General features: G+C 36.2%; 1 protein-coding gene across 44 annotated transcripts in view; it reads left to right on the forward strand.

The window, feature by feature from the left end:
- The window catches only part of MAP2 (microtubule associated protein 2), a 298,686-nt gene that overhangs the window by 141,954 nt on the left and 141,729 nt on the right, over nt 1-15,003 (forward strand). For 34 of the 44 annotated variants that reach the window (XM_010802225.4, XM_024998329.2, XM_005202699.5 and 31 more), the window contains one exon: nt 9,239-9,306. The gene's annotated coding sequence lies outside the window, so the exon portion shown is untranslated. Of the gene's footprint in view, nt 1-4,438; nt 4,478-8,490; nt 9,172-9,238; nt 9,307-15,003 lie in introns of those variants that run through there. The other 10 variants (XM_024998369.2, XM_024998373.2, XM_059891355.1 and 7 more) reach the window with 8 other exon arrangements.

Genomic DNA, 15,003 nt, shown 5'->3' on the forward strand with positions numbered 1-15,003 from the left:
TTGTGTCCTTATCCAGTCTTCTGTTAAACTCTAATGTTCCTGCTTTTGGAGACATTAAATAAAATACAGGTTCATTTCATGCTTCCAGGAAGATCAGCCAAGAAATTCATAAGTCCTGAAGATGATTCTGCTTGACTGAATGTCAAGTGAAAATTTTATGAAGGGAGAACTTCTCAACACTAATTCTCATAGTTTTCTTTCATGGTTTGCCCATTTGTCTTGTAAATATGTTTCCCCACAGGCTGGTAGTATCTCCAGTAGTGAAAGAAAGCAGTTTGTATCAACTTTCAGGTGATTGGAAAGATGAAGACAAATATGTAATGTAACTTCTAACTAAGGATTCACAAGCAAGCAAAAAATGACTAGAATAATTTTTGTTAAAATACATAAATAGATGAACAGATAGCTAATTTAAAAAATCTAAAGTTAAAGGAAAGATGTATTCAAAATGGCTATAAATGTGCCAAAGATGAAAAGCCTAAAACTTTATATTTGTTAACCAAGACATAAACCAAATAAAATATTTACATTATGAATTTAGGGATTTCTGAAACTGAATGTTCTCAGCTGATAAGCTCAGAATTCAGAATTTTTAGGAGGTAATTCCTGGTTTTTATATGAGTTTTAGTATTATCATTTTAATTATTTGTTCATATAGGTATGAGTTCAATGAATATTTACTGTGTAGCAGTTACATACTAGGGCTAGTTCTAGGTACCTGGGATACATTAGTGAACAAAACATGCAAAGAGTTTGCCTTCATGGAGCTTACAAGTGAATGAGAAGAGAGAGCAATAAAGAATAAAAATAAGTAAACTATATAGTCTATTAGAAAATAAGTACTATGTAAAATAGGATTAAGAAGATAAAGAATGGGGATTTCAGGTTGCAGTATTTAATAGCATGGTTAGGTTAAGCCTCCTTGAGATGTTAATATTTGAGGATAGACTTGATGGAGGGAGTGGACTTATTTGGAAGAAACGTGCCCACAGGCAGAATCTGACTATAAATAAATTTAATTTAAACAAGACATGCATTGTGTAATATGGAATTGATATAATGTTCTTTGATGTGACCTTTAAGATTCACCATGGTATTTGATTATTTCTAACTTTGTCTAATAAAATGAGGGTAATGATTGGCCAAGACAGATATTTTATTATTACAATCTGTACTTCTAAAATAGGTTAATTGGAACAATATATTTTAAAACATACACAATAAACTCAAATTGTCAAACAGTGAAGTATTTTAAAAACACATGAGCATATATCTCACAAATGTGACACTGTACACTCTAATAATAGACCAAATAGATAGTGAATAAAATTATGATGTCTTCTTCAACTGTAGGAATGTTTGTGTTCACACATATACATCATTTAACTATGAACTGATGGAATTTGAAATAATTCTGAAAATTAAAATTCTTGTTTCTAATGCTATCTCTTTCATGCACACCTAGAACAATACATAGTCTGTTTAAAATTCTTAATTCTATGTTTAATTTTTCTCTCCATTTCTGATACCTTGAAATTGTTAAGCTGAATTACAAACTAATTAGTTCAGAAGTTTAGGGACTGAATTTCTGCTCCACCACTTACCAGCTGTGTGTTCTTAGACTGTAACTAAACCTAACTGGGCCTCTTTCCTCAGCTGTGAAAGGGAAATTAATAACTCTGAAATATTGAATAAAATAATGTGTTCAAAGGGATTGGCACATTATTGGAATTTAATACTTTATATGAGAAGCATATCATATGCTTTTTTAATTGGTCTGTATCAGAATAATTGCATATAAACAACTGAAGACCAGCCAGAGGCCATATATAACATCAGGCATTACGGTATCAGTTCAGTTCAGTCACTCATCCGTGCCCAACTCTTTGTGGCCCCATGAATCACAGCACGCCAGGCCTCCCTGTCCATCACCAACTCCCGGAGTTCACCTAAACTCATGTCCATTGAGTTGCTGATGCCATCCAACTATCTTATCCTCTGTCGTCCCCTTCTCTTCCTGCCCTGAATCTTTCCCAGCATCAGGGTCTTTTCAAATGAGTCAGCTCTTCGCATCAAGTGGCCAAAGTATTCGAGTTTCAGCTTCAGCCTCAGTCCTTCCAAAGAATATTCAGGACTGATTTCCTTTAGGATGGACTACTTGGTTCTCCTTGCTTGTTGGTATCATGGTGATTATTTTTTGTTTTGGTATCATGGCAATTCAGAGAAACAGCTTTGAAAAAAACCCAAAGTTAGTAGAAGGAAAAAAATCATAAAGACTGGAGCAGAAATAAATGAAAAAGAAATGAAGAACAATGTAGCAAAGAATAATAAAGCTAAAAGCTGGTTCTTTGTGAATATAAACAAAATAGATAAACCATTAGCCAGACAATTAAGAGAAAAAAGAAGACTCCAATCAACAAAATTAGAAATGAAAAAGGAAAAGTTCTGACACCACAGAAATACAAAGGATCATAAGAGACTACTATACACCAATAAAATGGACAACCTGGAAGAAATAGACAAGTTCTCAGAAGAGTACAACATTCCAAGACTGAATTAGGAAAAAATAGAAAATAGGAACAGACCAATCACAAGCACAGAGGAAGAGCTTTGTGGCTTTGTGTGCTAGAAAAGTTATGGAATCATTGTAAAAGAGGTGCTCAGTAACATCCAACTCTTTGTGACCCCAAGGACTATAGCCTGCCAGGCTCCTCTGTCTGTGGAACTCTCCAGGCAGGAATACTCGATCAGGCTGCCATTTCCTTCTCCAGGGGATCTTCCTGACCCAGGGAATGAACCGCCATCTCCTACATCTCTTGCATTGGCAAGCAGATTCTTCGCCACTGAGCCACCTAGGAAGTCCCTGTAAAAGAGGACAGAATTTTAAATGGACCAGAAAGGACGTGTAAGATTGGGATTGGAGAAAAAGAAGTAACCTAGTAATTATGGTGAAAATCAACGAGCAAGGAATTTGTGTGAAAGAAACAGTTTTGGAAGCATCTTAACTGTTCATTCTTTTGTCATAATAGTGCAGTTTGGTGTGTGTTGCCACAGACATACTTTGACTTGTTGATATACTTCTAAGATAGAGATTTTACTACACAGCTTTTCACTTCATTGTTTTTCACTTCACAGTTGCCTGTTAATCTATTAAAGCCCTGTATAAAATATCTTCTCCCTTCTAAGTAATATATCCCCTTACAACTCATTTATCTAACAAACATAATCATCACATGCAGCCATGGTTGCATGTCACATTTTTAAAATATATGCTCACCCCAAAACCCTTTTCCATAATGTTCATTAATAGGTTCTAAAATTTGTCGTAAACAAAGAATTTCTAAACCAATGGCACCATAATATTCCACTATTACCATGAAAAATAATTGCTAGTTCAGTTCATTAAGTCATAGTCTCATTACCCTTGAAAAACCATGTTGGCAATAAAAAGCTCTCCAGATGTTGAAAGCTGTAATGATAGAACAACCGAAACTCTGATGCACTGCTGGTGGGCGTGTAAATTGATTTGAACACTTCTGAAGACAGTTTGGCAATATCTAGTAAAGTTGAATGTATGTCTACTTTATGACCCACTAATTCCATTTCTAGGTGTATACCCCAGAGAACTAAATATATTTAGAATAACAAATTTAAGAGTACTAGGTAAAAGTATAATTATTATTTCTCTTACTAATTTTTAAAGTGCACATTATAGTAATTATAGTCAATTTTCAGAAAGCCATTTCAAAGAGACAGTACTAATTTATTAATTTTTCTAATTTAAATAATCTAATGATTAAAATTTAGCATATTTAAGACCAATAGAAGTATGATTTATCAAACAAGCTCTTTCTCAGCTGATATTTAGGAGCTGATAGTCCCATGCTAGGTACTTTGCAGAATCTAAAGAAAGTAGGAGACAAATCCCTGTTTTAAATAAATGTGTATCCTTTCATGGAAATTACCAAAAAAAATTGATTCCGTGGGAAAAAATGATTTTTAGTACAAATAAAAGACTATATTCATAAGGAAGACTGAATATATAGAACAAGTAAGTCAATATAGAGTCCAAAAGCTTCTCTTGTCCTTAAATACTCCAACTTAATAAATAATACTGTGATTTTCACACTTACTGTTTGAAAGATATTTTTTGAGTGCTAGATATTCCAGGCACTGTCTTAGTGTTGCTTTAGAGATTAGTGGCCCAAACATGTTAAGATGACTTCCTTCATGACCTAGAGAGTGAGGCAGGTAATAAATGAAAGTGAAATGAGTTAGTCGCTCAGTCATGTCCGACTCTGCAACCCCATGGACTGTAGCACCCCAGGCTCTTCTGTCCATGGAATTCTCCAGGCAAGAATACAGGAGTGGGTAGCCATTCCCTTCTCCAGGAGATCTTCCCAACCCAGGGATTGAACCTGTGTCTCTTATATTACAGGTGGATTCTTTACTGTCTGAGCCACCAGAGAAGCCCCAGGTAATACATAGTAAACATAAAAAATAAAACTTTATGGTATGATAGAAAGTGGTAAGTGCTATGGAAAAAGGGAAAAGTGGAGCAGGGGATGAAGGGCTACGAAAGGGACAGGACTGCAGTTTTCATTATGGTAGTTAGAAAAGTCCTAGTTTGGAAAATGATATATGACCAAGAACTTCAAAGAAGTAAGAAGGAAATACCTCCATTATCCATTCCTAATGGGCTTAAAGGGTGATAGAGAAATACACAGACCCATATCCATAAGGAACAAAACCAAGAGTCTTCCAGAAGAACCACAGGGGTAAGCTAAACCGAACTTGGGATTGAGGGATTCATAAAGATGAGGACCTGAGATAAAGCAGATAACCCAGGGGCAAAGATAGCATGTCTCATCAAAGTGAGAAAAGGAATTGTGAACTTAGATTTCTGTTTACTTCTGTGTTCCCCTCAATATAATTGAAGTTCCTTGAGTAGGAAATGTTCTCTTTTTTCCCCATACCTAAATCCTATGAATGTGTGCCATTAAAATTGGTTAAATGAACCGGCAAATGGTGCTACATGACAGTTGAGCCTCATAAGCATAAATATAAAACATCATGCAAGTCTCTCAATTATCTGGTGTCTTAGTGTTATCAGAGTAGAACATACTTAAAGGCAAGAATTATGTTTTACAACTTAGCATGAATGAAATACGCTTGATTCCAGGAATCTGGATATCAGAATATTACTGCATTAACACTGGGTTTTTCAGAAACTTGCTTACAAGAATATTGGCTGCTTCTGGAAGCCTAGTCCATAAGAAATTTAGGGTAATTCTGGAATCTTGGTCTCCATGCACCTTGGCCTATAGGAATCCTGCATGAGTCTGAAACGTTGTTCTCTGATAGGAGTCTCATGTAATTCTGAATGCTTTATCAAAAGAATCTCATGTGGTTTGGGAAGGTTGGTTTATTGGATTTTGTGATATGGATAATGGAGGTATTTCCATTTTGTGATTCTGAATTTTGGCTTGTTAGAATTTTATGTGAATCTAGAATTTTCGGTTGAAGAAATCTTGTCTAATTCTATAACCTTGGCCAATGAGAGTCTTACATGATACAGAATCCTGGCATATATAATAGCACAGCATTTTAGAACTTTGGCCAGTAAGAACTCGGTCTGAGCATATAAGGGCTTTCCAGGTGGCTCTAGTGGTAACGAAGCTGCCTGCCAATGCAGGTTAGAGGTAACAGACATGGGTTCAATCCCTGGGTTGGGAAGATCCCCTGGAGGAGGACATGGCAACCCATTCCAGTATCCTTGCCTGAAGAATCTTATGGACAAAGGAGCCTGGCACGCTGCAGTCTATGGGATTGTACAGAGTCAGACAGGACTACAGCGATTTAGCACATACACACACATGAGCATATAACTGGTGTGTAGCACCATGATGTGGTTTCAGAATTAGTTAGTTCAGAACTAACTTTAGTAGTTATAAAGTGTGATTGTGAAACCTTAAAAAAGAGAATTCTGTGTTACATATAGAGCTTATTCTACAAAAGACAAAGTAATACTTCCATTAACAAATGGTAACAGTGAAAAGGAAAAGAATACTCATTCTCATTGACTGAACCAAGTATCCACAAATATTAAAATGATTCCCAAGGAATATTAAATATTTTTGGAAGCTGAGCTGATTTTTAAACTGACCAAGACCATTATGTGTGCTTTATGAGATCAAATGACAGTCTTGTGCATCATTTTTTTTTTTTTGCTTGCCTAGAAGTGAACAATAGAGGACAGCCTATTAAAACAAAATATTTGCGTTGAAAAAGTAACCTTAATGTAAAAAATCACTGAGAAAAAAATTGGCATGTCATAGAAAGATTATATTTAAAGGGACATTTTTTAAAAGAAAAAATCCTAACCGCTATGGAGGATTCACTGAAACCTGAAATCTCTTGTAATTATTACCTAAAGTAACCATATTTTTTTACTGTGATTAATTTCTTGTAGAGCTGACATGCTGAGGGCAGAGGGTAGTATTGGTAGCAGCAGCTATGCTTTAAATGTCAAAAAAAGCAACATGACTCTACTTATCAAAGTGTTGAACATGATTTAGCAACTGAACAACAACAAATCAATGAGTTAACTTAAGAGCAATGACTCATAAGAACTGAACGTCTTTCAGAATGTTTTAGAAAGGAAATAAAAGCAAGGTCAAAGTCCTACTCACATTTTTTTACTGAATATCTCAGAAAGATTTTAACAAATATTGCGCCTCCCAGTGGTTGCTTTGAGTATTTTTTTCTTTCTTTCTAAAAAATTTTACGTGAGCTCTCAATTTTGCAGCTTCATTATTGGCACCCCAGGAAGGTTCACATTGTCTATAACTAGGAGTAACCTTGGGAGGCTGATTCAATTCGATTGCCCAATTTCATGCTTGCAGAAAGAATGATGCCAGGGATGAGAGAGTGCTTAGTATATGATGATTAAGTTCAGAGTCAACAAGATAGGTTCACAACAGGGCAATCATGCTTTATTCATCTGATTGCCAGACTGGAAGTAAAAGAAAAGCAGTGACATAATTACTCCAGATTCCCTAGACCTGGAATACAGTACAGCATAGCTATTAAGCAAAGCTGGTCTTTGGAATGATTGCAATGCATAGTTTTAAAGAGGAGGATCACTGCTTTAGCAAATAAAAGAAGACTTACAAAATCACAGACAAAAAGGATGTTTCTGGAATCTGTTTTGCTTGCAGACAGAATGGAAGAGAGCACAGAAAGAAAGTTACTTGGTCAGAGAAGAAAAACAGGGACCTGAACTAGGAGACTAGGATGGTGTTTCTGTTGGATCTCCAGCCAGCTTTGTGACCTTTGTCAGATTCTTTGGGCCTCAGCTTTCTCACCTGAGAAACAAAGGGTGTGCACTAGGCTGAGTGGTGTCCATGAATACAGGATAGTGTCAGAGGCAAGAAATATCAGGATCCATCTCATACAAAAGAACCAAACGTATGAAAGCAAAATTAGCTAGTGATCCAAAAATGGAGAACGGTGGCTGATATAGAATGCATATTCATCCTAACGCATTCAAAATCTAATATGAAAAACTGATAGAGACAGTTCTTTCCAGAAAGAAAAAACATGAAGCATATCTTTCTCTCTCTGAATTTCCTCCACGGTAGCTTCTCCTTCCATCTCCTCTATCATCACCTTATTTTTTTCCCTACTTTCTGTTTCCGGTAACCATGGTGATGCTCCCTCCCAGCAACCTTCTTTGCAGCCGGCCTTTTTGGTACACATGGAATTTTGCTCCATTCACTGATGCAGAGAGCTAGCTAGCAATGCTATAAAAATTTATTTATTAACATTTCCCCCCATCCCTTTTGTCCATGAAATAAATGCTGGGAATGATTTCATACTTAACCTCCCTACATAAAGGGCACTGTAAAATAGGGATATTCAACTGTTAATTTCAGTTGCTAACATAAAGGGGATACTGATTATGCCAGAGATTCAATTCCCTGTCTTGGTCCTGGGGGACTGTAAAGTCTCACTACTCAAGCTGGTTGCTACCTCTCTTTGCCTTTGTATGTGAAAGGAATAAAATAGATTGCCTCCAGAAATCACACATCAACCCTGGTTTCCTAATCCTCTTTGTTTTTGCTGCATTCTCCTTTGTAAGGAAACCATTGCCAAGGGCGTAATTATCACAGTTACAAGGGGATCAAATTTTCCATAAGAAAATATACATGATTGTGCGCATTTCTCTAATGAACCTATTTATTTGGACTATAAATAAGCAGTATGTGATACTCAGTTTTAAAACTATTGTAATTATCTGTCAATGACAAAACATCAAAGAATCTTTCTGATGTCATAAATGCAGATGATAAGAATTCTCATAAACTATCATTTAGTTATGTCCAGTTTGTGGAGCCCAACTTATTTGTAATCCTATATGCCAGCAAACGGTTTCTCTGTTTAAGCACAGGGGTTGTGTGTGTGTGTGTGTGTGTGTGTGTGTGTGTGTGCGTGTGCGTGTGTGTCTGGCATTAACACAAAGGAGAACAGATGATGACATTCATAGGCTTATAGACTCGACTCCTGGGGACACACTTGGATGGATGCAATTAAGATGCCTGTCAGGCATTTGATACCAGAAGCCCCTGTGCAAACCGCTAAATCATACGCCAGGACTGCATCTTATTGTCAGTGAATGATGGCGGCACCGGGTGGCTTGTCATCATTCTCGAAAATTCTGAGGCTAGTGAGCTCTCTCTCCCTCTCCCACTCGCCTTATTTTCCTTTTCGCCACTGCGGGGACTTTTTCTAATTTGCAGCTTCCCTTTCCCGACACACACAGACAGGAGCTGGTGGCTTGCAGACTGCGTCTGTCTGGAGCTAGAGAGCCTGAGCCAGACCGCGGAGATCATGTTCCGGGACAAGGATTCTGCTGCAGTTCTCAAAGGCTAGACTGGGGTGGTATCGCTGCATAGGCGCTGGTAATGGTTTGGGGTTTTTTTTACATTTTATTGTGCTCTCTTTTTAATCCTTTTTTTTTTAAAAGGATCTTCTTTTTGTGATCTCAAAGTGAAATGCTTTTAAATTCCTTACCGAGCTTCCTAAAAAAATCAAGTACTGCGTTTTTTGTGCTACAGATCTCAAGACGTAGATTTCTTATCTGGATATAAAGAATGCTTTTGCTTACTGGTGAGTTACAGTTTTTAATATTGAGTTAATATATCTATACATGAATTTTTTTCTTTTGTTTCGGTAGATCCTTCAGATTGTTGTCTCTAATCGAGGAAACATTGATTGGAAACTACTCATTCAGAAAATTAAAAGGTACCATATGTTTTGTTTGGGTGTTTAAATGAGGGAAAATCAGGGAGGATTTGGAATGTTTTATTTAACCTCTCTATGTTTGATATTTTATCCTTAAGCCTACGCTGATCATTGTCTATAGCATGTATGATTTGCTTTGCAGAGAATACCATTATCCAAGGCTGTTTTGATTCTAAGATGTCTAAAGAATTGTGTTTTTTGTCTGTATTGCAAGTTGTTAGCAAATATCAATGTTTCTGGCTTATTTGGGGATTTCTATCATTGTAACAACTTTAAAAATGTGCAAAATTCTCTCCTAATAAAAAATTCAATAACTTGAATTTAAGAGAAATATGCCAAGTAATGATTTTATCTGAAGGAATCTTGCTATTAAGTGATATTTTTTAAATGGCTAAATGAAATGGCTTGCCCTTCCCAGGTGGAATAAGCGCTAGAGACTCCCAGGAATGACTCAGTATTGTTGGGTTTTGCGAATAAAATGTTTTAACTTCTTCACTGATGATTTAGTCTTTGGTACTGTATTATTTTAAAGGCTGAGGTTGTTCGTTATTGAAAGAACTGATTTTATATGTTTTATTTAGCATTGACAGCATAAGAAAGTAATCCTTCATCTTGTCATTAAAGCAGTTGAATCATTGATCCTGGGCCTTATGCCTTCCATTAAAAATATGAATTTTCAAATTCAGCATCAGGATATATATTGATTGGAGATACCAATTATGGGTATTACCTTTTCCTTAATTCTTTAAGATGAGCTTTGACTTGAACGAATATTCACGTTGATAAAATCAGAATTCGTAATTTGCCTTTTAAAAAATGGAAGACATTTTCTGCCTTGCTGAGAAGATCAATACATCTTTTAAATCTTTCCTTGGTATTCACATAGGATTTCTCCATAAGACTTACCAGTCCAAAATATTTTTGAAAGGGAGGTACTTTTTTTTTAATGTACTTCAAAATGGCTAATGTTTAACTACTGGTGTTGAAATACCAGAAGTATGCAAGTGTACACCTGTGACTCTGAATATTTGTGGCAGTTGAAGGAGATAAATGTCCTTGTTTAATTTTCTCTGCAGTGTGTAATTATGAGAACTTTAATTTATTCATTCCACAATCGCTTATTAAGAGTCTTGCTGCTGTGGGTAGTTATTGTGGGAGAGAGGGAAGGGCAGATGCCCCTGTCAACCCCTTCCAGAGTGTAGGCACCATCACATAATATTTTTGCACAGAAGAATGAATTCATTAAAATAAATCAGTGTGTTCTAAAAAAGGAAATTGCATTATTTCAGATAGTGAACAAAATCTAATAGACTTGTCTCAGAAATATATGAAATAGATTGTATTTTTCCTCAGAAATTTCTCAGTGGGATCATGTATGAAATACCCAACAGGACTGACTATTCCTCCTGGATACTGTAAAACCCTTAGGACCATTCTCTCTTTGTTGGCTTCACTCAGAGTGAGTGAAAACATCTCATGTTTGGTGATTAAAAAAAAATCTATCTGGAATTTGCCCATTTAACTAAATATCTACAGTTTATATTTCAAGTGAGAATCTGTTTCCTGATCTTCAGACTCTTTTAGTTACTCCCTATATTAATTTTGAAATTTGGGGTATTTACATGAATTGAAAAAGGTTGAAGCTACTATTTAGCCACTAAAAAATGTACTCATTATATTGTCAATAGGCATTAATCAGCTCTGTTTCAATTTTTACCTGTGTATTGGAGAGGTGGTGTATTACCTCACAAATCCTCAGATTCTTATATCTTATAGAACCATTTTAAAATTCATCTTGGGGTACGTTGATAGATTTTGGGTAGTAAATCAAAATTTATTCAAATAGTCTGTTACATTGTCAAATCAAAATAGAATCTGGCTACTGGACAGTAAGAGAGTCAGGGACCTGTATCACGGTTTTTCTAATCAATATCATCTTGACGTGAGTTAATTCCTTTGCTGATTTGTTTTTCACTCGTATCTTCAGCATGTAGAATAGTCCCTGGACCACAGCAGAAATTCAATAAATATTTATTTAATTATGTGATGGATAAATGACTCGTCAATATTTTCTCCCGTTACTTTTTTGTTCTTGTTTTTCATGAGATAACAGGCTGTAAAACAGACATTTTGTACTTTTTTTTCAGTTACCCCTAAAATTAACCAAAATTCATTAAATAATTAATGCTAGGTAGAAAATCAGGCAAACCATGCATAAAAAATTTCTTCAGGCTATATGCAAAAGTATTTTTTTTTCTGGTTTAAGGTTAAGATGGAAAGAATTTTTGAAATGTCCCCTTTCACTTTCACCAGCTAGGGTGCTAAACTGCAGCATGAGTTTTGCTTTATGGATGCTTCCTAAACACTGTTCCCAGGCTTGGCGTTATTTACTGCGCGGCATGTCTTCAGCCAAAATTTTGGTGCCGCAGACGGGGTTGAGGGGGGGGTGCTCACTCTCTCTCTCAATGTAATACTAAGAATGATGTCATAATCTTCTTAAAGCTTGCTTGCTTATTAAGGACTACTAAGTATGACATCACTTTATATATATATGCTTACATACGTGTGTATAATCTGTAAGGAAAGTTCTAGAATCATAATAGCTTTAGGGAATGCTATTCTTTCTTCTCACTTATTTTTATTAGTAAAACTATAATTTTTGTTATTAACTATGTGTTAGATAATATCGTAAGCCCTTAAGGTATGTTATTACATTTTAACTCTCCCTACAACTCTAGGAGTTGGGTATGGTCTCCATGTTATGAATGAACCGAGATTCCAATTGGGTAATCAATACAAGACTGGCCCAAAGTCCTTCATATTAACCACAGCATGCTTCATTTCTTTCTGGTAGATTTTTTGGCTCAGAGTCATTATTTTAATACTTTATTATGTACACAAAATATATGTTACTGAAATAAGGTTAAAAGAGTATCCTTGTAGATTCTTGTTTTTATATATTAGGTAGGAGTGAATGCATCTTCAAGTACTTCACTATAATGTTCAAACTCTGGTATATTTTATATTTTTAATATATATTTTATACTTAACCTGAGGATTTTTATTCTTGGAGGATATCAGATAAATTAGAGAATTTTGAAATAAGTGCACAAAGAATCTCCTGTCATTACAGTCAAGTCATATTACTGAATTGCATCATTTATATAAGAAAATCAGCCAGAAAAATTCAGGTACTAAATCATATAACTGATTCCATATCTTGCAAAGGCTCTTTTTAATTGAAATAATAGAAGTTTCAAATGGCCAAAGCAGATAAACAAGCAGGGAACAGTGTGAAGATACCACACTCAACCTTAAATTACGACTCAACTCAGAGAAATACCTGAGGACACTTACAATCACACAGATATGTATTAGGATACTGTCCTTGAAAGGGAATGTATACAACAGAACACCTTTTGAGCTCAGTTGGGTACAGCAGATTAAAACCAGAAAGTAGCATCCAGGCTCATTAGTACCATAAGAGACACATGAATAATTTCTTAAGGGACGTCTTTACAGGGCAGGACTGCTAACAGTTGAGCAGAGGCACAACAGTGGAGGACGTCTTTTGAGGTGGAACTTAGGGATGAATGGGTGTATTCAAGGGAGACAGAATGCCTAGAGGAGCTCCAGAAAGAACAAACAACTCAGCAAAGGGACCAGAGACAGTGAACATGCAAGGAAAGCATAGACTGATCTTATTTATATTCTAGAATGCAGGGCAGAAGAAGGAGAATCTTGGAAGATAAGGATGGAAATGTATGTGAATACTGTTAGGTTGTACCATACGAAATGCCTAGTACTTTACTCTTTTTGGCTACAAAATAAAAATTTCATTCAGCTCAGTCAAATACATTGAAAAATGACTATAAATGCCAAGTCAAGGAAATGTTTTCAGTATTCACTGAAAAGCTATGGACTGTGTTTTGAATAAGAGACCGCAATGACCTGCACTATATTTTCAGAGGACTTACTTTATAGCTCTGTATATGACAGGATTGTGTGTGAGAACATACTGAAGAAAGCATCACTTTGGAAGCTGTCATGGGATAATCCAGGAAAAAAATAAAGGCTCCAAGAGAGTGTTGACAGTGGGCATTAAAAAAAGAGGTCATGAAAATGAAAGATGTTTCTGGGCTCAGATTCATACACTGAGAATAGCAAAGCCTGGATTGGTAGGAGGAGTGAAAAGCAAAAGGACTCATGGTAACTCTGCCATTTGAATTCGACAACCAGAAAAATAAGGGGAGAAAGGTAGGTAAGAGGTGTTTTTGGAAAGAGCTTTCCTTTTATTTTTAGTGCATCCCTAGTCTCTGACAGACAGTCTAGTACATAGTGGACAGCCAATACAGGCTGACTGAATGATGAGAGAATGCATATGGAGAGGCCAGTTTAGGCCATGAGTGGAGGTGGGTGGACTGGTCCAGTAAATTGCAGGACATGTAGATCCAAAGCTGAGAAGATGAGTCAGGGAAGTAGGATGTGAATGACATTGTCAGGAAAGATAAGAAGAGGGCCAGAGAGGAAAGTCTTGATAGCATTCACATTTAGGGTACAGAACGAGGGATGGGATGACAAAATCAAAGGATTTTTTTTTTTTTTAAGCAAAGAAAAAAGACAAGGCTAAAGTGCAAATTCTTCAGAGAAACTGAAGAATGAAAATAAAAGACTGCTGAACTTACTATTTCAGGTTATGTTTTCTATTATAAAAAGCAATAAATCTGTATTTTCTAAAATTTAGAAGAGCATAAGAAAGGAAATACTAGCCATCCATAACACAAGCCAGAGATTATGCTTGACACTTTCCTGACCTTTTAGCTTATTTCATCTGTTGTATTTACATTTACATAATGAAGATTAGGACAGTACAGTTTGAAACCTGCATTGTCTCAATAATCTCACCACATTTTTCCACCTGCATAATATTCTATCCCATAGACATTGAACACATTTATTCCCCATTGTTCGTAAGTTTTCACTGTCATCGCAATTCTGCAGTGGGATACTTTGTATATCCCTCTTACAGGATATTTCGAGTGATTTCCAATGGATATTTCCTAACAGCAGAATCACTATATTTTAAATTGTCAAATTCCTGGTCAGATATAATTTGCCGGTTTCAAAATTAGCCCCAGCTTTACTCCAAGAAAAGGAATCTAAAATTACATTAGGCACCTGCCATGTGCCAGCCTCTGTGACAGGCACTTTAATTATCACAGTGACTCCAATGTAGATTCTTAGATATCCACTTAGAAAATGAAGGGCCAGGAACTAAGGACAACCACAAAGGTTTAGCACCAATTTTGAACTGGGTCTGACTCAGACCAATCAAACTGTGGGGACAGAAGCAAGATCTGGAGAAGAGGATAAGTAAATAGGGATATGAAAATAATAGAAAACATGCTTAAGAAGACCCGGGTTCAAAGGAAAGAGAATAGAATATACAAGGCATGGAGGCTGGTGACTACCTCCCCCCTCCCTTACTAACAGGGGAAGTCCTAAACTGAAAGGAGAGGGCAGATAGAGATAGCGGGGTGAGGCGCGGGGAGGATGCTATGTTTGGAAGCAGAAGAAGGACACATTTAAGGAGCAGGGTCTTAGTGGAAAGGAGATAGAGAGCGTAGACAAGGATATGGCCTTGGTAGGCAACATTCATCTTCCCTACAGATGAAAGTGGAGCAGAAGAAAGTGAGA

Source organism: Bos taurus, chromosome 2 (genome assembly GCF_002263795.3).
Source record: "Bos taurus isolate L1 Dominette 01449 registration number 42190680 breed Hereford chromosome 2, ARS-UCD2.0, whole genome shotgun sequence".
NCBI classification, from domain to species: domain Eukaryota; kingdom Metazoa; phylum Chordata; class Mammalia; order Artiodactyla; family Bovidae; genus Bos; species Bos taurus.